This window comes from Equus przewalskii, chromosome X, assembly GCF_037783145.1.
Source record: "Equus przewalskii isolate Varuska chromosome X, EquPr2, whole genome shotgun sequence".
NCBI classification, from domain to species: domain Eukaryota; kingdom Metazoa; phylum Chordata; class Mammalia; order Perissodactyla; family Equidae; genus Equus; species Equus przewalskii.
Window position 1 is genome coordinate 1,989,504 of NC_091863.1, and position 27,843 is coordinate 2,017,346.

Here is a 27,843-nt window from a genome sequence, read left to right on the forward strand (position 1 = left end):
GACCGGGCGGGGTTCTGCTCTGCTGGACTCAGGGTTGCCAGGAGTCGGAATCCACTCCATGGCACTACCAAAAGTGTGGCATCCCCGTCAGCAGAGACAAAGGGACATTTTACTGGATGTTGATGGGACAACTGGGTGGATATCTGAGAACTAAAAGAAACGATAAAATCTGATGTATAACAAACCATTCACCACAGTAAATAAAAATACTTCAGATATATATATAAAAACACCCAACCAGTTATGTGCTGAAAGTAAAGAAAACTCCCATTGCTCAAATTCCTGAATCAATAAAGTTAAACACTGATGAATTCACTGCATAAAAGCATAAAACTCTTGCCTCATTCAACCTACCATAAGCAGAGTTTGAAGATAAATGGCAAGTCACAAATATATATCTGCCCTGTATATCGCAAAGGATTATCTCGTTTACAATTAAGATAAAAAACTCAAAACCCAATTCAGAAATGTGCAGGGGAGAAGAACAGATGGCCCTCAAAAGAAGAAATGGAAAAGGTTCTAAATATATGAAAATATACCTCACTTTCAATAAGAGAGTTACAAATTGATGCTGTACATAGATACCACCTCTCACCAATCTGATTGGAAAATTGCAAAGGTTTGGCAACAAACCTGGCTGGCCACACTGTGGAAAAATAGGTTCCATATGTTGCTGGTGGAAATGCAAAATGGGACCACATGTACAGAGGGGAACTTTGGCAATATTGGTATCCAGTTAACCCTTGACCCAGCAATCCTACATCTAGAAATCCAGCCCAAAGAAAAATAGGTAAAAATAGCACATAAATTTGGAAAGCATCACTCATTGTGGCATTATAAGTAATCTCAAAGATTAGAAGCATTCCAAATGTCCCTAAATAGGAGACTGGTTTAACAGACTATGGTACATGGACAGATGAAATACTATGGAGCCAAAATAGGAAATAGGACATTGGTATGGGGTAAGCTACAGGTATATATATATATATATATATAATTGCAGTATCGTTGGTTTATAACATTATATAAATTTCAGGTGTACATCATTATTTTGATTTCTGTGTAGATTACATCATGTTTACCATACAAAGACTAATTACAATCCGTTACTACACACATGGGCCTAATCACCCCTTTCACCATCCCACCACCTCGCTTCCCCTCTGGTAACTGCCTATCCAATCTCTGTTTCTATGTGTTTGTTTCTCATTGTTTTTATCTTCTACTTATGAGTGAGATCATATGGTACTTGACTTTCTCCCTCTGACTTATTTCACTTAGCTTAATACCCTCAGGGTCCATCCATGTTGTCACAAATGGACAGATTTCATCATTTCCTATGGCTGAGTAGTATTCCATCGTGTATATATGCCACATCTTCTTTTTCCATTCGTCCCTTCATAGGCACCTAGGTTGCCTTCAAGTCTTGGCTATTGTGAATAATGCTGCAATGAACATAGGGGTGCATGTATCTTTACACATTGGTGTTTTCATTTTCTTTGGAAAAATAGCCAGTAGTGGACTAGCTGGATTGTACGGTAGTTCTATTCTTAATTGTTTGAGGAATCTCCATACTGTTTTCCATAATGGCTGCACCAGTTTGCACTCCCATCAGCAGTGTATGAGTTTCTTCTCTCCACATCTTCTCCAACACTTGTTGTTTCCTGTCTTGCTAATTACAGCCATTCTGGCAGGAGTTAGATGATATCTCATTGTAGTTTTGATTTGCATTTCCCTGATAATTAATGATGTTGAACATCCTTTCATGTGCCTGTTGGTCATCTGTATGTTTTCTTTGGAGAAATGCCTGTTCACATCTTTTGCCCATTTTTTGATTGGATTGTTATTTTTTTTTGATGTTGAGATGTATGAGTTCTTTGTACATTTTGGATATTAACCCCTTATCAGATATATGGTTTGCAAATATCTTCTCCCAATTGTTAGGTTGTCTTTTCATTTTGTTGATGGTTTCCTTAGCTGTGCAGAAGCTTTTTAGTTTGATCTAGTCCCATTTGCTTATTTTTTCTATTGTTTCCCTTGCCTGGTCAGACATAGTACTTGAAAATATGCTGCTAAGACCGATGTCAAAGAGCGTACTGCATATGTTTTCTTCCAGAAGTTTCATGGTTTCAGGTCTTACATTCAAATCTTTAATCCATTTTGAGTTAATTTTTGTGTATGGTGTAAGATAATGGTCTACTTTCATTCTTTTGCATGTGGCTGTCGAATTTTCCCAATACCATTTAGTGAAGACTTTCTTTTCTTCATTGCATGTTCTTGGCTTCCTTGTTGAAAAATTAGCTGTCCATAGGCATGTGTTTTTATTTCTGGGCTCTCGATTCTGTTCCATTGATCTGTGTGTCTGTTTTTGTGCCAGTACCATGCTGTTTTGATTACTATGGCTTTGTAGTATATTTTGAAATCAGGGAGTGTGATACCTCAAGCTTTGTTCTTTTTTCTCAGGGTTCCTTTGTCTATTCAGGGTCTTTTGTTGTTCCATACAAATTTTAGGATTCTTTGTTCTATTTCTGTGAAAATTGTTGTTGGAACTTGCAATAGGGATTGCATTGAATCTGTAGATTGCTTAAGGAAGTATGAACATTTTAACTATGTTACTTCTTCCAACCCAAGAACACAGAATATCTTTCCATTTCTTTGTGTCTTCTTTCAACAATGTTTTACAGTTTTCAAGTTTTCAGTGTACAGATCTTTCACCTCTTTGGTTAAGTTTACTCCTAAGTATTTTATTCTTCTTGTTGCTATTGTAAATGGGATTATATTCTTAATTTCTCTTTCTGCTATTTTGTTGTTATTGTATAGAAACACAATTGATTTTTGTATGTTGATTTTATATCCTGTGACTTTACTGTATTCATTTATTATTTCTAAAAGTTTTTTTGGTGGATTCTTTAGAGTTTTCTGTATATAAAATCATGTCATCTGCAAATAGTGATGGTTTCATTTCTTCCTTTCTAATTTGGATCCATTTTATTTCTTTTTCTTGCCTGATTACTCTGGTTAACACTTCCAATACTATGTTAAATAAGAGTGGTGAAAGTGGCCATCCTGTCTGGTTCCTTGTTCTTAGAGGGATAGCTTTCAGTTTTTCTCCACTGAGAATGATATTAGCTGTGGGTTTATCATATATGGCCTTTATTATGTTGGGGTACTTTCCTTCTATATGCATTTTGTTCAGAGTTTTTATCATAAATGAATGCTGCATCTTGTCAAATGCTTTCTCTGCATCTATTAAGGTGATCATGTGATTTTTATTCTTCATTTTGTTAATGTGGTGTATCATGTTGATTGATTTATAGATGTTGAACCGTCCCTGCATCCCTGGAATATATCCCACTTGATGATGATGTATGATCTTTTTAATGTGTTGTTGTATTTGATTTGCTAGTATTTTGTTGAGGATTTTTGCATCAGTGATATTGGCTTGTATTTTCTTTTTTGTGTTGTCCTTGTCTGGTTTTGGTATCAGGGTAATGTTGGCTTCATAGAATGAACTAGGAAGCTTTCTCTCCCCTTCAATTTTTGGAAGAGTTTGAGAAGGATATGAGTTAAGTCTTCTTTGAATGTTTGGTAGAATTCACCAGGTATTGCAGCTGAGTGGGGCTGACCCCAGGCATGGGAGCGCCTAATTTGTGCAGGCTTTGGACTTCCTATGTGGCTGTTTGAGAAGCACAAGTCTTCTGCAGCTGACAAGCCCCACAGCCCACAAGACCACACATAACATCAACACAGTCCTGTCCTATGCACATACCTCAGTCCCCTGAAGTAGACCCAGTTGCCATGCTGCAGAGGCCCCACACATTCAACCAACATCCCACACACTATGCTCACTCCTCGCACATGCCCTGCCCCACAGAGGTGGACCCACTCGCCAGGCTGCAGAGGATCCAGGCACCCAGCTTATGCAGGCCCACAAGTTGCCTGATGGCTTGCTGGTGAGTTGGGCCAGTCTCTAGGCAGGTTGTCTGCCCTGGCTGAGCTGGATTAAATCAGTACTCTAGTGGGCAGGGCACACCCTGGGCTAACAGGCCAGGGGAAGAACTCCAATGGCATCTGCCAGTATCTGTGTCAGCACACCTGTAGTAGGTCACAATAATGGCTGCTGCCAATGTGTCAGTCCCTGGAGAGGTCTCTTCTCTCACCAAGATGCACCCAGAGCCTATCAGGTGAGTCTCTTTTCACCAAAGGACTGTGCACTTTTCTTTCTGGTGATTTTAGGTTGCTTTCCAAAATGGGTGAATTTGTGTATAGGCCCTTTAAGTGGCAGCTTTTCTCCCCTTATGTCTGAAAGGTTTTCTGGGGGTATTCCCTGTTGTTGTTAGTGGCCAGCAAAGCCAGATATTATGACACTTGTCTCCATTGTGGTGAGTCCAAAGGATGCTTATAGCAGTAACGCTCCCCTGCTCAGGTCCCCCACTCCTCCAGGGAAGGTTGTATTCCTTAAGATTGCTCCCACCCAGCTGTGAAGTGCTGTGGCTTGTGAGGGTGGCTTTTTTTCTCTCCAGAAATGAATTTCTGCCTTTTCCACCTCAGGCAGGACTGCTTCTTGTTGCTGGGGTTCTTTTCATTTAGTTTTCAGTTCTTTCTCAGGGGAAATTGTTCCCAGACTAGTTATAAATTTGTTGTGTTCATGGGAGGAGGTGAGTTCAGAGTCTCCTATGCTGCCATCTTGACACCTCTCCCTACAGATTATATTAATCAGTGAAAAAAATGAACAGAGAAAGAAAAAGGTACACAACAGAATAAGTGAATATTTATGCTAAATTTTTAGAAGAAAGAGGACTACATGCATACCCCATTTACTTACATACATATACATTTTTACTTATATTAGCAAAACTATCAGACAGGTGAATTAGTGAATGGAATTAGAAAACCTGGCTTTCATATTTGACCTGTGCTATTTTACAAGAGTCAGAACAGTCATCAGAGCTTCAGAATCTTCTTCCATGGGTTGGAAAGAATAATACTTGAAACTATATGGTCTAGATGTGTGAATATAGATAATGCATTCCTATAAGACCAACATAGCTCATACAACTGTTAATTGTTATTTATGGAATATATTTGGTATTCAATATGCATCCTTGTGGAATGGATACCTCCACTGAAGATCAACATAATCCCATCTCACTCTACAGTTTTCTTTGGAAATTTATTTAGAAATTAAGAGAGGTATGCCAATTGTGAAGTGAGAGGACACACACCCCACAAAATTGTCCTCGTGTCTGATGCCAATTGCAACTTCAAGGGGTTCCTTAAGACCACCCTCAGTTATGATGCTTTGCTAGAAGGACTCATAGAACTTCCTAAAAGCTGTTATACTTGAGGGCTATAGTTTATTACAGAGAAAGGACACAGATTAAAATCAGCCAAAAGAATACATCTATAAGCCAAGGAACGCCAAAGATTGCCAGTTGTCATCAGAACCTAGGAGAGAGACATGGTACAGATTCTTCCTGAGAATCTCCAGAAAGGAGCAACACTGCTCACACCTTGATTTCAGACTTCTAGCCTCCAGAATTATAAGAGGATAAACTTCATTTTTTTTTAAGCCAAATAAATAAATAAACATAATTAGCCAAGGAAAGTGGTGCATGGGACAGGGTCTAGGAGGGATCCCCACAAAGAGTTCCCATTGTCCTCTCCCCATGGAGTCATGGACAGCATTACCTCCTCCTGGATATGATGTCTGAGGACACACAGAGTATTGCCAACTAGAGAAGCTCACTTGAGTCTTGGTGTCCAGGGTCTTTACTGGGGCTCCATCACATATTGCCCCTACGGTTGACCACAAGCTTCCCATCTTTCCTGGAGTTGGGGTTAATACCTGTAGTTCTCAGTTCCTCTGGAAGTCAGAACTGATATTGCACTGTTGAAAGCCCCCATCATAAATCACATTGTAGACTGTTCCATGTGGCCCAAGTCTGCAGGTGAACCAAGGCATTCTTATCTGGCAGGACTTTCTAGGGGCCAAGAGATCACCTTCCAGGAGCTAAGAGCAAAGACCATACCTCTCTTCAGGTCAGGTTAATTCTTCACTTCAAACATATGTATATACTCTGTCAAGGACTCTGATTCTGAAGTGCATTTTGAGACATAGTTGGAGTGATTTCTCTTGAAGAAAAAATGGAAGATTGAAAACCATGACGGAGCTTAAAACTTGCAATATGCAAATCCTAGCTAAATGCTAAAATGCCTTTGCAAGCAGGCTACCTCTTATTTTCTTGAGTGATTCTTGATAGGCAGTTGGTTGACACTCCTTTGCATCTAAGTCCTTCAGATAACAAAGGAAATTGTGCTGTTTCTATATGAATAATATAATGCACTGTTTGTATAAAAAAATTTCCATGTCATTGTGAAGGATGCAACTATTCCCTCAAAACTCATTTAAAATCCACCTTGGAAGCTTCTTTCATGCCTATTCAGTTATAATGGTCAGAAAAATTTGGAATCAAAAAATAAAGCAGGATGGGTTACATCTTTCTGCATCCAGAACTGCTCTAATGCTATTGGGTGACTGGGCACATCAGAGCACAGTTACAGACTTAAACAAAACCCCACGAAGCGGGAGGTGCCTCTAAGATTGGATGCTTTCGTTTTCTTCCAATCGGGACATGCGTGGCTGAGACCTGTATCCAGATGAAAATGAAACTCCCAGGGTGATTCTGAGGCTGCTCTTCTCTAAACAGCAATCTCTCAATCATTAATCCATTGCCTCTTTGTCGTCTGACCTCCAGTATCATGCCCTTGCTTCTTTCTTAGCATTATTATGTATTTCACAGATGCAATTTTCTCTCAAATTGCACATCAGTGAAGGTCACGGGTTTCTTAATTCTGAAACTTTTGACACCTGACTCGACTTCGTCGCCAGGGACCTACTTGCTATTCCAAGAAGCTGCTCTTCTGATAACTGAGAATTAACCTGAGATGTGGGCTCCTGAATCCCAGATGCTCTTTTGGGGAGTGGAGTCAATAATGCTTTTTGGAAGGCTTTATGCTAAATGCTGGTGTGGTCCAAGGCTGGGGGGCAGTGAGGGGCCACGCAATAGATGAGAACAAGGGTGAGGGAGGTTGGGAATGTGAATAAAGCAAAATGGGTGAGTATGGCTTACCTCAGATTAGTTCCCACTGTTTTATGATCTCCTTCATTTTTTTTTTTTATTAAGACTTTATTCTTTTAGAGCAGTTTAAGTTTCACAGCAAACTGAGAGGGAGGTACAGAGATTTCCCATACATCTCTGGCCCCACCACATGCACAGCCTCCCCATTATCAACATCCCCCACCAGATGGTACATTTGTTGCAATTAATGAGCCTACACTGTCATGTCATCCTCACCCAGAGTCCATAGTTTACATCAGGGTTCACTCTTGGTGGTGCACATTCTATGCGTGTGGACAAATGTATAATGACATGTATCCATCATTACGGCATATATAGAGTAGTTTCACTGCCCTAAAAGTCCTCTGTGCTCCACCTATTCATCTGTCCTTCCCCCCAACCCCTGGCAACCACTGATCTTTCTACTGTCTCCATAGGTTTGCCTTTTCCAGAATGTTCTATAGTTGGAATCATACAGTACATAGCCTTCTCAGATTGGTTTCTTTTGCTTAGTCATATGCATTTCAGGTTTTTCCATGTCTTTTCTTGGCTTGATAGCTCATTTCTTTTTAGTGCTGAGTAATATTCCATTTTCTGGATCTAGTAGAGTAGTACAGTTTATTTATCCCTTCACCTACTGAAGGACATCTTGGTTGCTTCCAAGTTTGGCAATTATGAATAAAGCTGCTATAAACATTAATGTACAGGTTTTTGTGTGGACATAAGTTTTCAGCTCTTTTGGATAAATACCAAGGAGCATGGCAAAGATGCGTGGTATATATCTATATCTATATCTATATCTATCTCCTATTGCTTATGTTCCTCTGGAGAACCCTGACTGATACACCAGCTAAGTGGTTTTAGAGTTATTGAAGTTTTATAAGTTTTGTGAACCTCAATTGACACATCTTTAAGATAAGCATAAACGTACCTACCTCCTAGTGTTGTTATGAAAAGTAAATATGATAGTGTATGAAACACACTGGGTATATTCTCTATAACAAGCTGTATGCTAGAAAATGATTACGATTGTTTTGGCAAGCCAGTATATTACTGAGAACTCTTTTGTTAACCTGTACTGTCCCTCCCCAAGGGCACCTGGCTGAGGGAGGAAAAGAAGGGTTTGCTCCAGCTGAAAGGGACCTCTCTGGGAGCTCCAGGCTCTTGAGTCACTGCTATTTAGTGAGTGAGTCATGTTTGCCCTACATGGAGTGATGTAGGCTCTGGAAGAACCAGTATTGCTGTTCTAGCTGTTGCATATCTAGAAGAGCTCAGATCCAGGGTGAGGGAGAAGATGGTTTCTGGGCATCCAGCCTCTATATGGGCACAAAAACGTTCTTGGATTGTCAAGGGTTTTGGGACAGCAGATGATGTGGACAACTGGGCATGGGCTTTGTAATAAAACAGATCCAAGAATTTTTCTTTTTTCAGGTCTCTTGCTCACTATCTCTATTACCCTAAGCAGACTGCACCCTCTTGAAGCCCCAGGCTCCCCACTCACGTGTTCTGTGTCAGCAGTATGGGTAAAAAGTTGAGAGGTGCTCTTGAAAATAAAGAAAAAGAAAAGAAGAAAGTGGTCTCTGACATAAAATATAATGCCAAGACCTATTGGGTCAGAGAAACCATGTGCAAATTCTCCTGAGAGAGATTAGTTTTGGGGTAAATAAAAATTCAACTTACACTGTATTACGTTACCAAAACTACAGGAAAACAGTCTACCATTAAGGTTGTCAATGACGGAACCATAGAAATGGAGCTTTCCAGGGCAAAGCTCATCGGCATCACCCAGCACATTGCCTAGGAGAGAGAATCATCCCAAGAGTGATGGATACCAAGCCTGATGATACTCCCCTGGACGTGACGGCCTGAGATGCAGACATCCTGATCTCAGTGGCTACGGTGGGGGGGATCCTAACTTGTTCTGATTCTGTGTTCGTAAAGTGACCTTCTAATTATTCTTTGATTTCCCACATAGATTTCCTTATATGCATTTTCAGGTCTGCATAATTGTTAAATTCCCCTTTGGGAGAAAAAATGACTAGAAAAAGAGAGAAGAAACAAAACACAAGTTAGCATTTTATGTTGTACATTGATCGTATGAGTTTAGTTAATGTCACTCTATTGCTGAACACTGCACTCAGTCTTAATTTTTGAGCTTTAATACTAAAGACTAGATCTTGCACCATGATTGCATTCATCCAGAGGAGATATTTGGGGCTCTTCAGTCATCTCCTGGTAGTAATCTCCCTCTTAATGGTTCTGTATTGGTTAGCTATGCTGCATAACAGATTACCACAGATGTAGCAACTTAAAATAGCATACAGTGATGATGCATTTATTATACGTAGGTGAGATGAGTGGACATATCTGGGCTTACTGAATACTCCATTCAGGGTTTTACCAAGCTACAATAGAGGTGTCAGCTAGGCTATGTGTTTTTTCTGGATTTCAGAGTTCCCTTCCAAGCTCATGTGGTTGTTGGCAAAATTCAGTTTACTGAGGTTGTAGGACTGAGATCCACATTTTCTTGCTGGCTTTCCTTGGGTCTGCTCTTGGCTCCTGGAGGCCCCCTTCAGTTCTGGGTCATATAGGTCTCTCCATATGCAGTTATCACTTCTTCAGATGTGGTAGAAGACTCTCTCACTCAGTTAAGTCATGACAATATGGTAGCTCACTTCTTCAAAACCAGTAGGAGAATCTCTCACTCAGACTGAAGACAGAGTCCCATATAACACAACTTAATCATATAGGTAATATCTTATCACTTTTGCCATATTCTTTGGCTAGAAGCAAGCCACAGGTTCTACCTGCACTAAAGAGGAGAAGAAAGTACAAAGACTTGAGTCCTTGGGGGTCACCATAGGGGGTGTCTGCCACAAATGTCCTCTGCATGGCTTTTCTCAATGGATTTCTGGTCAAATGGTGATGCTTAACCACAATAGGGTCGTTAAAAAGTCTAAATTATATGAAATATGCAAAACCACAAGCACATCATAGATGATGAGTAATGTGTTCCTCTCGATTTCCATGTGAGTTTCTTCTCAGGATCCTATCAACCAGTTAGGGAGACTATACAAAATATTACTAGGAAATAGCAAACTGAAGTAACCTCTCACATTCCTTTCCCCACACTTGACGGGACTCGGAACAAGTTCCCTCAGGAAAACCTCGATTGCAGTGAAAAAAAAATCCAAGTGGCAACACCTTTCTGTTTCATTTAGCATGTATTCCCAGGTAATGAAATGCGATTCCATTTCTTCATGTGAACTATCTATCAAATCGCAGGTCCTTATCTCTGGTGTGTTAGGATCTTATTTATTTGATTTTATGCAGCATCCCAGCACCATGAACAAATCCTATTTTTGATGTGCCTGATAAAGGATATGTAGAGTTTATCAAGTGTGATTGTCACTGTTTATTGCACCAAAGAGTTAGTGCGGAATGCGAGAGATCGGCATCGATATGTTAACTTACTGCAATTCTGCAATGCCAGCCTTATTTAGTTTGCCTCAAATGAATCTTCTACTCAGTATATAGGTTTTTTCCCCTCTAAATAGTGCATTTTGTGTTATGAATAATAAAAAAGGTCTTTTAAATCTGCACCAACTGTGGCCTTGCTTTCACTTGATGAATTAAGTTATCAGATTTATTCTGTAGCTGAAACCCAACTGGATTATAATGGAGGACAAACCATATTATTTTGTTATATAGAGGTAGTGGAATCTGCAGACACAATTTATGCAATTATAGGAGCATCGCATATGTTGGCCAGGTTGTAACTAAAGTTGCAATGTCCTTGGTTTCAGAGTCTCTCCTACTGTCAGTTGTTCCCAGAATTTGTTCCTGAGGATTTTCTTGATGCCAATGGGTGGAGCATGAGTTACGAACACTACCTAAACTATGTAAATGTTAGTGTCTAGTGCCTGATAGTGGTGATGGGCTTCAAGTGGAAGCTTGAATTCTAACCTGTCTCATTACAGAGCCAGATCACTTAGATAGAGCAGAGCATTTGCAATCCTACAGATGCAAGATAACCCAATACGTATCCAAAACCCTCATTAGTGCACTAAGACAAGGTAACAAGGTGTGTCTGTAAATCAAGGGCCTGATTCCTTGTTCCCTGTCTACCACCAGGGAAACTGTGTTGCTGGAGGAAAGAGTTCTTCCAAATCATAGCTCTTGGGTTTCCCAGGCTCCACCAATATGATGTTAAAATGGATTCCCACTATCAAGGATAAACTACATTTCTTTAGTTATGTTCCATAGTTGGTTTGAAGCAATTCTACAGATGTCCAAAATTTCTTACACTTCCACTGAAGATCAAAGGAGATGTTTCAAGGTTGCTCATGCACCAGTCCTTTGTGAGCAGCCCATGACTACTCTACATGCAAAGTTGTGTGTGGGTGCCATTGCTTTCAGAAATTGCATGCAAGCTGGCTGTCTCTGGTCCCTGTCACAGCTAGGGACTACCTTAGCACATGCGTCTTTGAATGAGACCAAATTTTACTGAGTTTTTCAAAAGCCTCATTTGCCAAAACAATACTGTTGTCCATGCAGAACTTATGTGAGTCACTATCTCTTCTGAGCTACGCTTTACCAGTATGAGCACTGTAGTGGCTCAGTAGAAACATGTGAGATTTATAAATTGTTAATGAAGATGACCCCTTTGGTATTTTGCATGGAGGTCCTCTTAACTGTGCCCTGCTGCAACCTTGGGTTCCCTGAGACTCATTCATGAGTCCCTGGATGGAAGACCCATGGACAACACATGGACATCACAGCCTAGTGAAAGCTACCTTCAATGGCTGAAACATTAGACCTGACCATACTTTTCTCATTAAGTCAATTTTTTTCCAACTGCCCTTTGCTGGTAAGTCAATTTTTTTCCAACTGCCCTTTACTGGTTAGTTCCACGTGTTCCTTTTTTGTGTCAGCTACAAACACACTCAGAGCTGAGGGCACACCTTAATGACACTGAAGCTTGACAACGTTACTAGATTTTCTCTAAGGGCTCTTGCTGGTCTACATGTCTAAGGGTCTTCCATCTTGCCCAAGTGAACATTTTGGACAACAATCATTTCATTGTGGGTCAATAGTAATGACATAAAAGTATAATTCCTGGTGGATCATGGGGTAGAAACTTGAAGAAAAAAATATCTAATAGAATCCATGCTCTGTTCCATTTACCAAATGAACAGAAGACTATTTCCTAAGGCTATGTTTCAATCAGACACTAATAACAAATGAAAAGATGCTACCTGTGTTCCCAGGAAATGCCAGTGGCTGTGTGAGTGATAAGATAATCTATTACTGACCTTCCCTCTTTCCTTATTTCTCCTATAGTGAATTCAAGGTCTCATTTACCATGCAAAAGACATATGGGTAATGGTTAATTGGAGTGAATAAATTATAGGAATTATATCTGCATTCAGGTCCCACAGGGTTCTGTTTTTTCCTTCCACAGAAGTGACTGACCTCGTGCTCAACTAATTATCTCCTTGGCCTCGGTTAGTCAATTGGGTTAAGATGTCAGAAGATGGTAAAACCAAAATGCTGTTGCTAACTTGGTTTTTCTCATCCTCATTAGTTTTTAGAAGCATGCTTCAAAGTCAGAATATTACATTCTTCCTATTTTTGAAAGACAGCTAGAGAGAAGGAAGACTGGAGTTGGGTTAGAGTCAGACCTAACAGGGGCCTGAAAAGCAACCTTTGACTCTACACATTCAACAAATGAGTGTTTTCACTGTGCATTCCCTTAACGGGTCATGGCAGATCGGTTTTGACTGCATTCTATTTTTCTTTAGGGTGAAGTCGTTTTTCTTGAGTTGTGGAGCAGTTGCTGCAGTATTAAATCAGAGTCGCTGCGGCAGAACGGGCACATATGGGCCATAAAATACCAAGATTGGAGCTGATTGGGATATCAAATTATGGGAAGATTACCTAGGATGACAACATGATGGGTTTACCTTGCCTCAAAAATGGAGATGTTGTTTTCTTCCTCTGCAGGATGACACATTAATGAGGACATCAGCGGACGGGTGGCTCACTGGAGAGGAGGAACGAGGAGGGAGTTTACCTTCAAGGACAAGTCAGGATTCTCTTCTTCTTTTTTTCTTTAAGAAAGGAAAGCAAGTAAATTACATGTATACAAGTAAGATGGCAGTTTGCTGAGCATTTGCTTACAGAACAAAAGGGGAAGCAGACTGTCAGGAACAATATGGAATGGAATCGAGTGGAATTGAACCTACCATCTCTGCCTTTGTAGCTCCTCTACCAAACAGAATTGGATAACAGAGGACTGACTTAGGAGACTGTTTTCCTTCTGTTTCACAGGCCCTGGTCTCCTTGGGCTCAGTTGGACTAGACACAAGAACAAATATTTGTGTTTTGTTGTTATTTATTACCATCTGCTCCAATAATGATAGATCCAATAATGATACTTTAGCACAGCTTTCCTCTATTCACATCTTGAGGAAATTTACATGATAAAACAAAGCCACATAGCTCAATAGTGATTAAACAGCAAGCAGTACTACCAAAAGCAAGCTTTTCACCAAGCGTTAAAGTCGTACTTTCTGGAGCTTTCCTATGTACAAAGGGAACGAATTCAGCAGCCTCAGAGTCTAAAAACAAGAGTCTTGGAGTCTGTTGATTTCATGAATATTCTCGGAGCACAAAGAACCCAGTAGGGCGATAGGATGTGAAAATAATTATGTAAGCTCAGATTGCCAAAAATCTCATTTGGACAAGTCTTAGCCACACAGATGCCTTCTAAAACTGTAGCCTGGGATGAAAAGCCCTACTAGGATTTTATCTATTTATTTACTTATTGTGAGGAAGATTCGCCCTGAGCTAACATCAGTTGCCAATCTTCCTCTTTTTTTGCTTGAGGATGATTAGCTCTGAGCTAACATCTGTGTCAGTCTTCCTCTACTTTGTACGTGGGATGCATCCACAGCTTGGCTGATAAGTGGAGTAGATCCTCACCTGGGATCCAAACCCGCAAAACCCGGGCCGCCAAAGTGGAGTGTGCGGAACTTTAACTACTCGGCCACGGGGCCAGCCTTCAGGATTGTAAACCAAGGCAGTCTTCAATCTTTCAAAAGCTGCACCTCAAGGGTGGGAGAAGATTCTCAGGAGAAGTCTATGGAATCACAATGACTTGCTCCACTGGAGCGAACTTTGGTGGACACGTGGTAGCTTTCTAAAGCATTAACTGTTAAACTCTCTGATCATTATGGTGAACAGACTTTACGGTGGCGCTATGTTCTCCACCTCCTGGTGTTTGTGCCTTTGTAGAATCCTCTCCCTTTAAATGAGAGTAGAATGCATTCCTTTCTTGTAGCCATTTCTTTGCCATGGGAATGTGGCAAAGGTGATGAGATGTCACTCTCATGATTATATTATATTATTTAAGACTCCATCTTACCAGCAAACTCTCTAGAGTCTTGTTCTCCTCGCTGGCTTTGAAGGTGAACTGCTATGTGTCCTACGTTCTCACAGAAATGAATTCTATCAAGTTTGGAAGTGGCCCCTTCCCTAGTTGAGCTGCCAGATGAGAAATCATCCTTGACTGACTTCTTGATTGCAGCCTTGCCGAGCACCCAGATAAGCTGTAGCTGGACTCCCGACCAAGAGAAACTGTGGGATAATAAATTTGTGTTGTTTCAAACCTCTACCTTTGTGGCAATTTGTTATACAGCCATAAAAAAATGAATATTCTCATGTATAGTAGCAAAGTTGAACACCTGCTGCTCATGTCACCACCAGTGGTTGGTATCCAAGGCCCCGTCCATTCTATACCTAGCTGATTAACCTTCCAAAGCCATGATCAAGCCACCCCATCTCCATCAAGCCCTCCTTGAGATGCCAGCCCATGTCTCTGCAGTGTTGGCTTTTCTGACGCAGGTCTTCTACAGACTGTCCTCAGCTGCTTCACCAAGCACTTTAGAGCCATGTCATTCTACGGGGAACTCCTGCCTGACCCTGAGCCTTCACTAAACCCCACCATTACTTTTCCGTTTATCATTTTGGAGAAAATGGAAGCAAAATGTTAATGATAACAGTGGGTAAAACTTTTCGCCTGTGATTTCACGCTCTCTAATCCCACCTGGATACTCAGTGCTGCTCGGCAGCCTGCTGATTTACCTCTGGTTGAACCACATTTTCCACATCAGCTTTCACAGGTATTCTTTGAAACATTTCCTTTAGAATGTGTGGTATGAGTTGAGAGTCTAGATTTATGTGTATATCTAGATGTTTTAGCACACCTAGATAAGGTTTACTGAAAAGTCTATTTTTTTCCTCCATTGGATAACCTTGGTAACTATAGAAAATTAATTGGCTGTGTATATGTGGGTATATTTCTGGACTCTATTTTTTTCAGAGGATCTATATGTCTCTCTCTTCTTTTTTAAAAAAAGATTTTATTTTTCCTTTTTCTCCCCAAAGCCCTCTGGTACATAGTTGTATATTCTTTTTAGTTGTGGGTCCTTCAGTTGTGCTATGTGGGATGCCGCTTCAGCATGGCCTGATGAGCAGTGCCATGTCCATGCCCAGGATCCGAACCAGCGAAACCCCGGGCTCCCGAAATGGAGCGTGACAACTTAACCACTCGGCCATGGGGCCGGTCCCTATATGTCTCTCTTTATGCCAATGCTACACTGCTATCGACTGAATGTTTGTGTCGGGAGGCGCAGCCTCTGGGAGGGGGTTAGAGTTAGATGAGATCATGAGAGTGGAGCCTAGAGAAATCACTGAAATGAATACAACAAAAAGTATAACTGGTAAGCAAATAGGCAGATAAAATGGAAAACTAGAATACTCAATTCATCCAAAAGAAGGCAGGCGCCGGGGGTGGGAGAAAAGATAGAATGAATAGAAAGCATATAGTAAGGTGGAAGCACTCGTGATGGCATTACTGTAAATTAGCTAAGCTTCCATTCAAATACCGAGATTGTCAGATAAGACACACAAAACATGAAGAGCCAATGTTCTTTCTATAAGAAGTGCAACTTAAGTATAATCTCTGAAGAGGTTCAAAGAAAACCATAAGAAAGAATCTATGATGCAAATATTAATCGTAGGAAAGTGGAGAAGTTATATTAACATCAGACAAAATAGACTTCAGGCCAAGAACTGTTAGCAGAGTTAAAGAGGGAAACTTCTTTCACCGATGTGACCCATCCTTTTCATTAAACACCCCTGCAAATCAACAAAATCCTCCTTTCTCTTAAACATGCTGTAAACATCTCCATCCATGTGATTCTCTATTGGAACTTCTTCATCTCAGAAGAAGTATTGTTCTTGCTCTTCCTCAGACAGATTCCATTTATTCTTTCACAAACACAATCCCTGGCTCAGGAACTCAGCTCTACATTCTCCTTGAATTTGCTTTTCCCTCATCATTACTCTTTTAGCCTCTTCTAAAATCCTCGCTCTTCTGACATCTAACTTCTGGCCACATGACCCTCTAGTCTCCGAGTCCTGTGTATGACCACCACAGTAGCTACTCAGCTTTTCTGTCCTGGTGAGCTCCTTTCTACGGCTCTGAAACAGTCCAGAACCCCTTCACAATACGTTGCTTAAGTCCAGACTTTCTGCTCCTCCCAGCCAGAAACTTGATATCCATGTGCCGTTCACAGATAAAAGTACCAACATCATCTAGCAAACCGATGGAAATGTTAGCTATGAAGTACCTTAGGATCTACCCCCAAACTACTTCTTTGGGGGTAGTTTTCCCTAAGGATTGATTCTGTCAGTCTGCAATAATCCTGGGCATTGCTTTCTCTTTCACAACTCCCCATGTAATTGCAAAGCGAAGCCGGGATGGAGAACTGTGAGTACAGAGCTTTCTCTCCATCCTCCAAACCATCAAACACACCTGTGCTGGGTCCCATTCCTTCTCAGACACACTCCCTACTGGAAGGGAGTCTTGGATACACATTCTAGTAACAGCAAATGTCAGTACTTAAGTTGGTAAATATCAATTGCTGCCTAAAATTTCTGCCACTGTGGCAGGTCATTGAAATTTTGTTCTGACGATTCTATTATCACCTCTACTTGGCAGTTCCCTACTCTGGTTTTAGACACAGTCAACCTGTACCTTGAACTCAGGCTTGATTCAGGATTTCCATTCAGATTAGGGAACTTCTCTTTAGTCAGTAGAGCAGTTCTGTGTGGAACACAGCAATGTTAAAAAGCTTCAAGAAAAGACTTTGGTTTCAACGTATTAGCAAATAATAGTGCTACAATATGTGTTACTCATGATCTGTTAATTTGTAAGAAAATACCTTTGTTTTAAAGTACTTGGCATTTCTTTAAACATTCTACACAACTAAAATTTAAAATATCTTGATCCTAAATATTGTGCAAATAGCACACATCTATTGTTTGGAAAAAGTGTGCAAATTGCACACATCTAAAATTTGGTTCTCTGGTGTAGAATCCGGGTTTGGTATCCTTGTGCAGGGATGGATTGAAGAGGCGCTCTCAGGAGGAACCCATAAGAGATCAAGGGAAGCAGGAAAGGAGAGGTGGGGAAGCCAGGGATCCTCTCAGACCCATCCCGAGTGCTCTGGAGTAGAAGTTGCCACGGAGGTTATTTGTCACCCAGAGGAAATGGAACCGAGCTGGGACACCCCAGCATCAGTTAGGCATTGGCTAGGAGTTGCCTCTGGGTGTGTGAGGAACGATGAACTGCCAGGCACTCCAGGTGATGTGGAAACAAAGGATGACTCTGTGCAAAAGAGGGCAGGTCTGAACCACAGCGGCCAACACAGCATCCCTGCAAAGACCATCTGTGTGGGGAACAACAGCATCTGCTAGCATGGAAACCATCTAGAAAACTCTACGTGCACACACTCTCTTGACTCTTTAATAGAATGCCATTTATTTCCTGCAGTTTCTTTTCCATGAGGCCATTCCATTGTCTCTCTCCTACACCTTCGCCTGTTACTTCGAGTTTGTCACAAGCAATTAATTTCTGTCTCTGAAAGCAACCCTGTTGAATTCACCAAGGACTCATGGCTCTCAGCAGCATTCGAGCCTCATAATTAATGCACAGAGTTTTAGTCGTTTCATAATATGCTTCCTCTCAAGAAGAAAAGATGTTCCTGAAAGCTCCAACAACCGTTCACGATATTTCCAACAGTCTCAAGGAAAGAAAAGTTACAGAAATATATATTGCCTGTGTGTTTTCTTGCATTTTTAATTATATACATATTCCATGTCTAAAACCTTCATTCTCCACTTGATTCTCATCTCATTTATTCACTAAGAGAATATATGAGAGGTAAGAGAAGATTTCACAATTGATAGAACCTTGATTTCAAGATTTTTATTAATTTACTCACCTTCTCTTGTTTTTTTTTTCTACTTAAATAATGTCTTCTCATTCTTCTCATATAAAATCTGCTCTACCCTCATGCTTTCGAAACCCATGATGAGATATGTCCCTTATTTTGTCTTTATACTTATTTCCACTGTAGAGTAACTTATTTGAGTTGCAATTGTGTGTATTTAAATTGCAGGTTACTATGAATATTAGAGCAGACTAGTAGTTCACAGACTTTGCCCGATGTAAGAATTAACTCAGTGAAGCCTTTAACATGCAATTTCGTGGGCTAATTTCCAGGTACACTGGTTCCATCAGTTTGAGTACAGCCCAGGGATGTGCGTGCTCAACAGACAGCCCCCAGGGATTGTGAAGCAGGTGGTCCATGGTCCAGAGCCTGAGAATTGCTAAAGGTGACTGGCCCCAGAGAAGCAGAACTTCGGCTAATGTTTTTATGCCCCTCAGCCAATATTTTGCATCAAATGGGTGCTCAGAAATATTCTTAACTGTAAACTGACCACTAGTGGTCAGTGGTTCCCACATTCTTGTGAAACCATCCAAAATACGCATGCAACTGAAGACTCTGATTTTGAATTTAAATGTGAATTTAAATGGGTTAGGTTCTCATGCCTTTTGTATTAAATGATAATATGTCAAATGCTGTCATTGAAAATTTTCAAATGTTTTATTCTCACTATGCTCTCAGTGTATTTTGTCTGTCTGATCACTTGTTCATAGATAACTTGTTTACACTGCTTGGAGCAACACCTATGCCCTACCATGTTGCCAGATAAACTCCTATTCATCCAACAAAACCTTGAATATGTGTCACCACCTCTGGAAAGTTCTTTTTTACATCTCTTCATCAATTTCTGTGCGAATATTTCTTGTCTCTGTACTTGAAGTATTTCTATGAATACGCCTATCACATTCTCATTGTGTGTATACATGATCACCTTCCTCTTAGACTTAGTTTCCAGTAGAAATTATTTGTTTATTTGTTTGTTTGTTTATTCATTAACTTATTCATTCTAATTTTCAGTGTTTGGCAAATGGCCTGAAACATGGCAGAAAAAAAATTAGTTGAATTTAACTAGATTTTATTGCCCTGTTTCAACACCTGGGAGAAATTTTTGTCTCCTTGGGGACATTTGGCAATGTCGGGAGACATTTTTGGTTTTCACAACTGGGAAGGTGGTGCTACTGTCATCTAGTTGGTAGAGGCCTGGGGTACAGCTAAATATCCTACAATGCGCAAGACAGTACCCACGGCAAAGAATCATAGGGTTCAAAATGTCACTCGTGCTGAGCCTGAGAAACCCTGATTACATTGTATGCTCCCTGATAAGAAGTTTTGTCATATAATTCGATATTTCTCAAAGTACCTAGCAAAGTATATACCCAGAGGAGTTACCAGGCAATATGGCAAAGTCAATTGTATTAAATGAGTTGATGCTTGTTGATTGATTAATTGAACAGAAGAGTTAAACATTTTCCATTTTATGTGAGATTTTTGAAGGCGTAAGTGGGCACCTTTATTGTCAGAATGAAGTCACATGAAATCTGTCTGATGTAGTTAATCTTTCCCTCATGTTTTTGTCATACTACAAATGAATCCTAGGGTATTTTCTCCATTTACCATATCCTTACTCACTTCAAATTATGGGTGAGAATAATAGTACAGAAAGTTTCATCTGATTTTTTTTTACCCTTGTAGATTCTAGATCATTTTTGTCAATGTGAAGAATGTCACAAGGGTCAATACAGACAGTATTTCAGATGAAACAATCCCAGGACTGTGTTTAGAATGGGACAGATCTGCCATTTATGATGATATCATTCAATATTCCCCATGTAGCCGTACGGGTAGAAGTAATTTTGCTTTTATTTATTCCGTCATTACTGAGAGGACTTGAAGCACATGCTCATTACTGAGAGAAGTCTACATCTAGCCTTCTGACAGAGTTGAACTTCGGCAAGTGAGCTGAGTGTCTATGAGAGGGACAGTCTTTGTTGTTGGATATCCTACAGTCCAGAGAAATAACGAGGGTTCAATCCTTGTATTATACCCAGTGCACTGATGGGACAGGGCATCTGAGCTAGTCTGGTGAGTCACAGAAGATTTCCCAAACCGAGGGATGGCTGAGCAGTCTGAGGAAGGTTGAGGATAGCCTTGAGTATAGGTTGAGTGGAGAAGGAGAGGTCAACCTATTATTAAACAATCAGAAACGTTCCTCTATGAGAGAAAGCACAGCATATTTTAAGAGCAAAATTGGGTCCTACCCAGCTGATGCTTAACGTGGGAGAAGATGGGAGAGAGGGAGCAGGAGAATGATGACATGAGGGCAGCAGGTGGAAAGGCATTAAAGGACCCAGGAGACATGGAAAAGTGTTTAGAATTCATACATAAAGTGATGTGGAGATTTTTAACCTGGAAATGATGTGATCAATTTTCTCTTTTAGAAGGATAACTCTGGAAACATTGCGTCGACTGGTTTGGAAGGGAAGCAAGATGGCGGCAATGAGAAGATACTGAGTGCTCTTTTTTGGAACCACCTTGTTTCCTCTGAACTTTACAACATTACTGTTATGCTAATGGAGGTAGGGTACTGGTGTGGTGTAAGAGAGAGGGACAGTTAGAAACAGACAAGTTCAAGAGGGATTTACCAACTAGAATTGACAAGATATGCTGACTCATAGGATCTTGGCGGAGGGAAGAGAGCAGAATCAGGTATGATTCTTAGATACTTTTGGCTTGGAAAGCGAATGGTGGTGACACAAGTTGAGGCAAGGAACACCGGGATAGCAGCTATCCCCAGTGGAGTGCTGGCAAAGAGGGGTAGATGATGCATTTTGGACATGATGAGTTAAAGATGATGGATGCACCCAAATTAGGATGCCCTCTAGGTGGTGAAAGAAAAGTGAGGAGATTAGAAATATAGCCCTGGGCCGGCCCAGTGGTGCAGCTGTTAAGTGCGCACGTTCCGCTTCTGGCGGCCCGGGGTACGCCGGTTCTGATCCTGGGTACGGACATGGCACTGCTTGGCACGCCATGCTGTGGTAGGCGTCCCACGGATGAAGTAGAGGAAGATGGGCACGGATGTTAGCTCAGGGCCAGGCTTCCTCGGCAAAACGAGGAGGACTGGCAGTAGTTAGCTCAGGGCTAATCTTCCTCAAAAAAAAAAAAAAAAAGAAATACAGCTCTGAAATTGCAGATGGAGGTTTGAGATGATCACCAGAATTCTCCTTCTTCATGCAAATCATTCTCTATTTTCCCTAGAAAGAAGAGGTCTGTGTTCGCCAATAATGTGAAAGTATTTGAACTTGAGGAAGATGGCTGGAAAATATTAGCTGTTATTTCTTATCATGAAAACAGACTTGAAGCAGAATCTCTCCATTCTTTGCTCATTCTCCTGGATGCTTGGAAGTGTTAGGATCAGACAAGATAACTCCATGATCATATTTGATAAGGTGAGCTATATTTCTGATGTGTAAGGCATTTGTGTGTCATTTGATTGGCCCTGACCACTCAGCAATTATGTTTTCTATCTGGCCTGTATTGATTGCAGTGGGTGTTCTTATGTAAATGTGTGTTATGCAAATATCCTCTCCAGACAAGCTTTGGTTTCTTGAGACAAGTGTGTGAACTTTCTATTTGAGTAGGCCAATTTTCCAAAAAGTGGGCACTATATACATTTTGGCTACAAATTATTATTTTTTTTATTTGCTACTGGAAAGTATTTTGAGTGCTTTAGGAGGAAAATAACAAGTCATCTTGATATGCTGCTGGGTTAGTTTTAGCACCTAAAATAGGAAAAGGGAGTTTGGACTTTGAATTATTCATTTCAACCCCTCCTATGGCATGGAGAATGCGAAAGATTATGGTGTTGCAACACAGGCACTCCTGACAATTTGGGACTGTATCATTCTCTCCTGGGGTAGGGGCTGCCCTGTGTGTTGTGAGATCATTAACAGCATCCTTTACCTCTTCTCATTTGATGCCAGTAGCACCTCCCACCTTGAGTCTTGACAACCAAAAATGTCTCCAGACATGGCTAAGTGTCCCAATGGAGACAGGAGTGCCAGGTTTATCGAATAAAAATACAGGGCACCCAGTTAAATTTGAATTTCAGATAAAGAATGAATAATTCTTTAGCATAAGTATGCCCCATACGATATCTTATCTGGCAACCCTAGCTGGGCAACAAAGATTGCTCTTGTTTGAGGAACACTTCTTGCTCTTCTCACTTAATTCCTTCTGAATTTACAAATATCTCCAGGAAGATCTCAGGTGTTTGGAGCAACATGGGATTTTGCACTAGAAGATTATTCAACATTGTCTTGCCTGTATATCTTTAGGGGAAACTGCAAAATCCAGAACAATCTGGTTGTGATGTCCACATTGTCCTCATTTATTGTTAATTAAATACTTTCCATCTCATTTCATCTACAAAAGGCAGACAGTGTTAAATACTGATATTCGCTGAATTAATCCATTACTTGGAGAGAATGCTTACTTGAAGTTCTCAGTGCTCCTTTAGAATGCCCCCTGGGGGAAAGGATGGAAAGTTCTAATTGTATTTTATGGGTTTGATGTAGCTCTCGTCTGTAGCAGTTTCTCCCAGGTTATTTCTGCCAGAAAATCTTCAGTTGGTAAAAATAAAATGTACTCTTCTGCCCCAGGAATCTGGTGGCCTTGATCTTCCAGCCTGTTGGTCCTAATCTAATTACTCAGCGTGAAGAGTCATTTGTTGGCAGCGACATGAGACTGTGCTGGCAATGGGGAGCTTCTCCTGATACATCAGCCAGAACAGCCACAAAATTAAAAGGCAGCATTTGACAGACTATTTCTTGGAAGTTTTAAAGCAGATGAAAAGTTTGAGTATTCTGTACTTAGAGAATAATGCATAAAATATATACAGAAACATGTGCACTGGATTCTGTAAACTCTTTAAGGACAAGGACCTGTGTCATCTTTTTTTTTTTTGGAATCAACTTCCATTCTGCCAGACTTTGTACTTGGAAAATATTCAATAAATGCTCATTGCTAAAGGGAAGATGAAGTAGAATGCTTTTACCTTTAACCAGAAACTAGGTTAAATTCTACTGAATTTAACTTACCTACTGAATCATTTCATTCTTAGCCTCAACTACACATTCTCTCCTGTTTCCCTTCTACACAGCAGATCAGCCTCATCTGTGAAGATGGTGATGGTGGTCATGGTGGTGATGATGACGACAGTGGTGATGGTGAGGTGCTGATGAGGGTAATGATGATGACGATGATGATAGTGACGATGATTTCGTCTCTGTCCCCACTGATCTATTAAAAACCTTAAGAAGCTTTTAGTAAGTATTCTGCACTAATTTTGTGAGTGACCTAAAGCTTTCCTATACACAAGTCTAAAATTTCCTTAAGGGGATAAGACATACACAAAAAGGCAAGCATCACTAAGAATATAAATTATTATAAATATTCATATTAATATATAAGTATTATAATACATAACAATAATTCATAAAATATTCATTATATTATAAATATAAATTGTTTTAAACATAAATAATTGAGGAGTACTCTTGTGGCCATTGTGAGTAAAGCATCATAAGTTTTCTGTAATCTGGCCCCACGGTATGTATCTGTACTTACCACATTATCCTCCAGCCTCAGCATCATCCCTTCGCTCTAGTCCATTCTTACACGTGGCCTGTTCTTGATTGGAAACAACTCTCCTCTCTCCAACTGTAACGACTTTGCCCCTTCCTCACCCTTATTTAAATCCTGTCTGTCTTTCAAAATGCCCCCTCAGCATCTGCCTCCTCTGATTTCTCCAACCCACATGGATCTCCCTCCCCCTAGGACACACTGTGATTAGAGTCTAGTTTGTGATCAAGTCACAAACTAACTTGCATTGCTTCTTAGGAATTCCAAGAGTATATGCATTATTTTAACCATCTAATGTCACTTGCACAAATGGGTGATTGGTATGGTTGACCATAAAATCAAAGGAAGAGCTATGCATTTGTATTTGTAACTTTTAATCAATGGACCTAAACAAATTTTTAAAAATTTTTCAGCCTCAGAAAAAATTTGTCGTATAATGCAGTAGAGATGAATGAAAACCGACAATAGAAGAAACACCCCTGAAAAAATCTCCACATTGATTAAACAACTTAATTAATTTCAATATTTTGCTTTAGCAACCTACACGATCAAATTTGCCCATCTTAGTGTTTCTTTTATTTTATTATATTGAAAAGATAAGATTCTTTCAAGTCTTTAAAGAAATTCTAATTAAGCAAAAATTCTAATAACACTTCCAAAAGTCAAGCATTGATATTTTTAAATATTAAATTAGGGTTCTAAATAAATGTGAAAAAAAGGAAAATAAAGAAAGGAGCAGCTAACACTACCAAGGCATCAAACTTTACCTCTTTAAGTGTGGAAAAGTTTAAGATGTAATCTTAGGAGTGTCCCACCCTGATGCTGACCCCACAGCTGGCCGTTAAAAAATGCACTCGTGGGGCCTGCCTGGGGACACAGGGGTTAGGTTGGCGTGGTCCACTTTGGCAGCCCAGGGTTCGAAGTTTCAGATCCCAGGCACGAACCTATGCACTGCTTATCAAGTCATGCTGTGGCAGGCGTCCCACGTATAAAAAGTAGAGTAGGATGGGCATGGATGTTAGCTCAGGGCCGATCTTCCTCAAAAAAGAAAAAATGCTCCCATGAAAGCTTTGGTGAGTGTTGTGTACTGGTTTGTTTTAAGATGCCGGTTAAGAGGTTGTAAACCAGGGCTGGTTCTAGTGGTCTGATCCTGCACCACATGAAAAAATGGAGTCTGAGAAGGTGGGGCTGACGGTTAGAGAAAACCAGGTCAGGGAACGTTCCTGGAGATGCCTGCATCCCTGGTGGCTTCAAATGGTCTACACGTGCTCTGCAACGTAGAACATTTACTTTTTTCTGATGCTGCCACTTCCATTTGGAACGCTATCATTTTTGAATCCAATGATACCTGAATGATGTAATGGTAGAGAGGATTTTATTGGAAGGTAATGAAAATAATTTAATGAATGAAATAAAAGTAGGAGTATTTTAGACTAGAACACTTGCATTGTATTGAATTTCATAATGATACAAGGAAGACGAGCAGTTCATGCTGGGAGTAAAACCATTGGGAAAAATATGAAAATGTGCTAAAAACAAAAGGCTACAGTGTGAAGATAAGTTTTACCACTGATTTTTGTTCTCTGAAATCTAAAAAGAGATATTTTTCCTACTATGAATGCATTCTTAAGGGATATCCAGATCAAATGGTGTTGGCCACGCTGTGCTTTTGTAAAGTAAGAGAGAATACAGTTTTAATATTTATTATAAGGGACATTCCCAAGATTCTCCATGAATGTTTACAAGCTGCAAAGTAAAATATAATCTTTTAACCTACATTAGTCCAAATTATGACGCATGTTGAAAGCCATAAAAAAGACATATTTCTAAAGCTCTTTCCCTACGTAGTTTTCATTCCAAATTAAAATATGTTGTTTTAAGTATGTAAAGATGCATATTTTAAAAATTAATCTTGAATGTAAATTGTGTTAACAGATACTCAAAGAGAAATGTCTTGCTCCTAAAATTGGTATGCATATATTTCTCATGCCAGCAATATGTAGTTTAACGTAAGAAGAGGGAATTAGATTTGCTTGTCTTGATAGATAACCGGGCAATTCTGTTGAACAATGAGTATCTAGTGCTTTTTTTTTTAACCTAAATGGGGGCTTTATTTTAAAAATAGATCACGTTTGGCAAATGTCATATAATTCAAAACTCTGTGTGTCTGATGCCGCACTGTGACTACATCATAAATATTTTTTGTTTGTATTGAAGAGAAGTGTATGTGAAGCAGAACCCCATAGGCAGAGATCTCCAGGTTTGCTTAATATGAGTCAAGGTTAATACGTTGAAACCACAGTATTGGTTTCAGGTTAAGTCAGTGGAAAGGGGACACCTTGATTCAACAGGGAGATTAATCACAGAACTTCTGGCCAGCACATATGGCTGCTGTGGCTGATCCTTTTGTGTCGGAGCCTTTTCCAGAATTTGCCAGATTCTTCTATCAGGTGTGATGTAACTTTATGAAGCCAAGTGCAGTTAATGGGATCACTAAAATGTTCCTCCTAAAACGGATATGAGTTAATGGCTCATAAGTTGGCTCTATGTTGCTTCTGTCTTTGAGAATGAAGGACCAGCCAGCCCCACATGTGGGCAGCCGCTTGTGTGGACGATTTGTGGCGGGTCCTCAGAGACTTCCCTTGCCTTCCTGTTTTGTCAATAACTGCATCTCCTATTCCTTCATGGGAGCCCTGATGACGTACCTGTTTACTCATCCCTGAGACCACCAGCTGGACACAAACCTCTGACCTCCAGGTTCTTCAGAGCCAGGCACAGGCAACAAACTCCATTATCAGTATCTTGCCTGAATATTTAAAAAGAAAACAAAACAGCAAAATGGGATGCCCAGTTAAAATATGAATTTCAGATGAACAATGAAAAAATTATTTTAAGTATAGACATGTTCCAATATTGCATGGAACTAAAAAAATACTAAAAAAAAAAAATCAACTGTGGTGTATCTGAAATTTCAGTGTAACTGGGCATCCTGCATTTCAGCGGCCAACCCTCATCGAAGCTAGCCCCATGGACTTGTCAATGCTGGATTCCTTCCTCACTTTTCTGACTCTGTTTCTTGAATTCATGTCCCTGCCAAGGCTGCCAATGGTTGTAGCTTTCCATTTGGCTTTCTCTCTCTGTTAGGGTCCCAGAAACCTTTGGATGAGAGATTCCCTTTCAGTCCCAGAGGAATCCATTGCCAGGTCAACTCATCTGAGATCCCTGGCAGAAGATACAACTTGGCCATATTTACCCCATGAGTGTACCTAACTTGGTCTTAGAGCCAACCAAAATTACTAGGGGTCAGACATGTGGCCTTGGAGGATGTTAGTTCCATCATTGTGGGGAGAAGAGTGATTAAATACAGACCATCTGGTTTCAACCACTACCTCTGTGTCTATGCTATTACCAGTTCACCTAACAAGCATCAGGAAATAGTGGAGCAAGGCTGGCAAACTCAAGACTTGGAAGGGCGTGGAAAACATGCCAGGGTATTTGCTATTTTAGCATCTGTCGCGTATCACATGGTGGGAGGTTACTGTCCATCTAAAGGCAGCACTACAAAATCATAGATACTTAATGGACAGATGGAGAGAAGACAAGAGCAGAAACTGTAATGGAAATTGTGATGCTCTTAGTGCAACATTAGGATGGAGCACAAGGTCATCAGAGAAGAAACCAGGGAAAGTTCAGAGAGAGCATTGAACAGCTTAAGAGACCCA

The 27,843-nt window shown here is 40.3% G+C and overlaps 1 long non-coding RNA gene across 1 annotated transcript; it reads left to right on the forward strand.

Annotated features, from left to right (window-relative positions):
- The first annotated feature begins 20,927 nt into the window (after positions 1–20,927).
- On the forward strand, positions 20,928–23,766 carry LOC139080859 (uncharacterized). Its single transcript, XR_011535690.1, has 3 exons — positions 20,928–21,057; positions 21,737–21,927; positions 23,643–23,766. It is a non-coding gene; the product is annotated as an uncharacterized lncRNA (long non-coding RNA).
- The last annotated feature ends 4,077 nt before the right edge of the window (positions 23,767–27,843 follow it).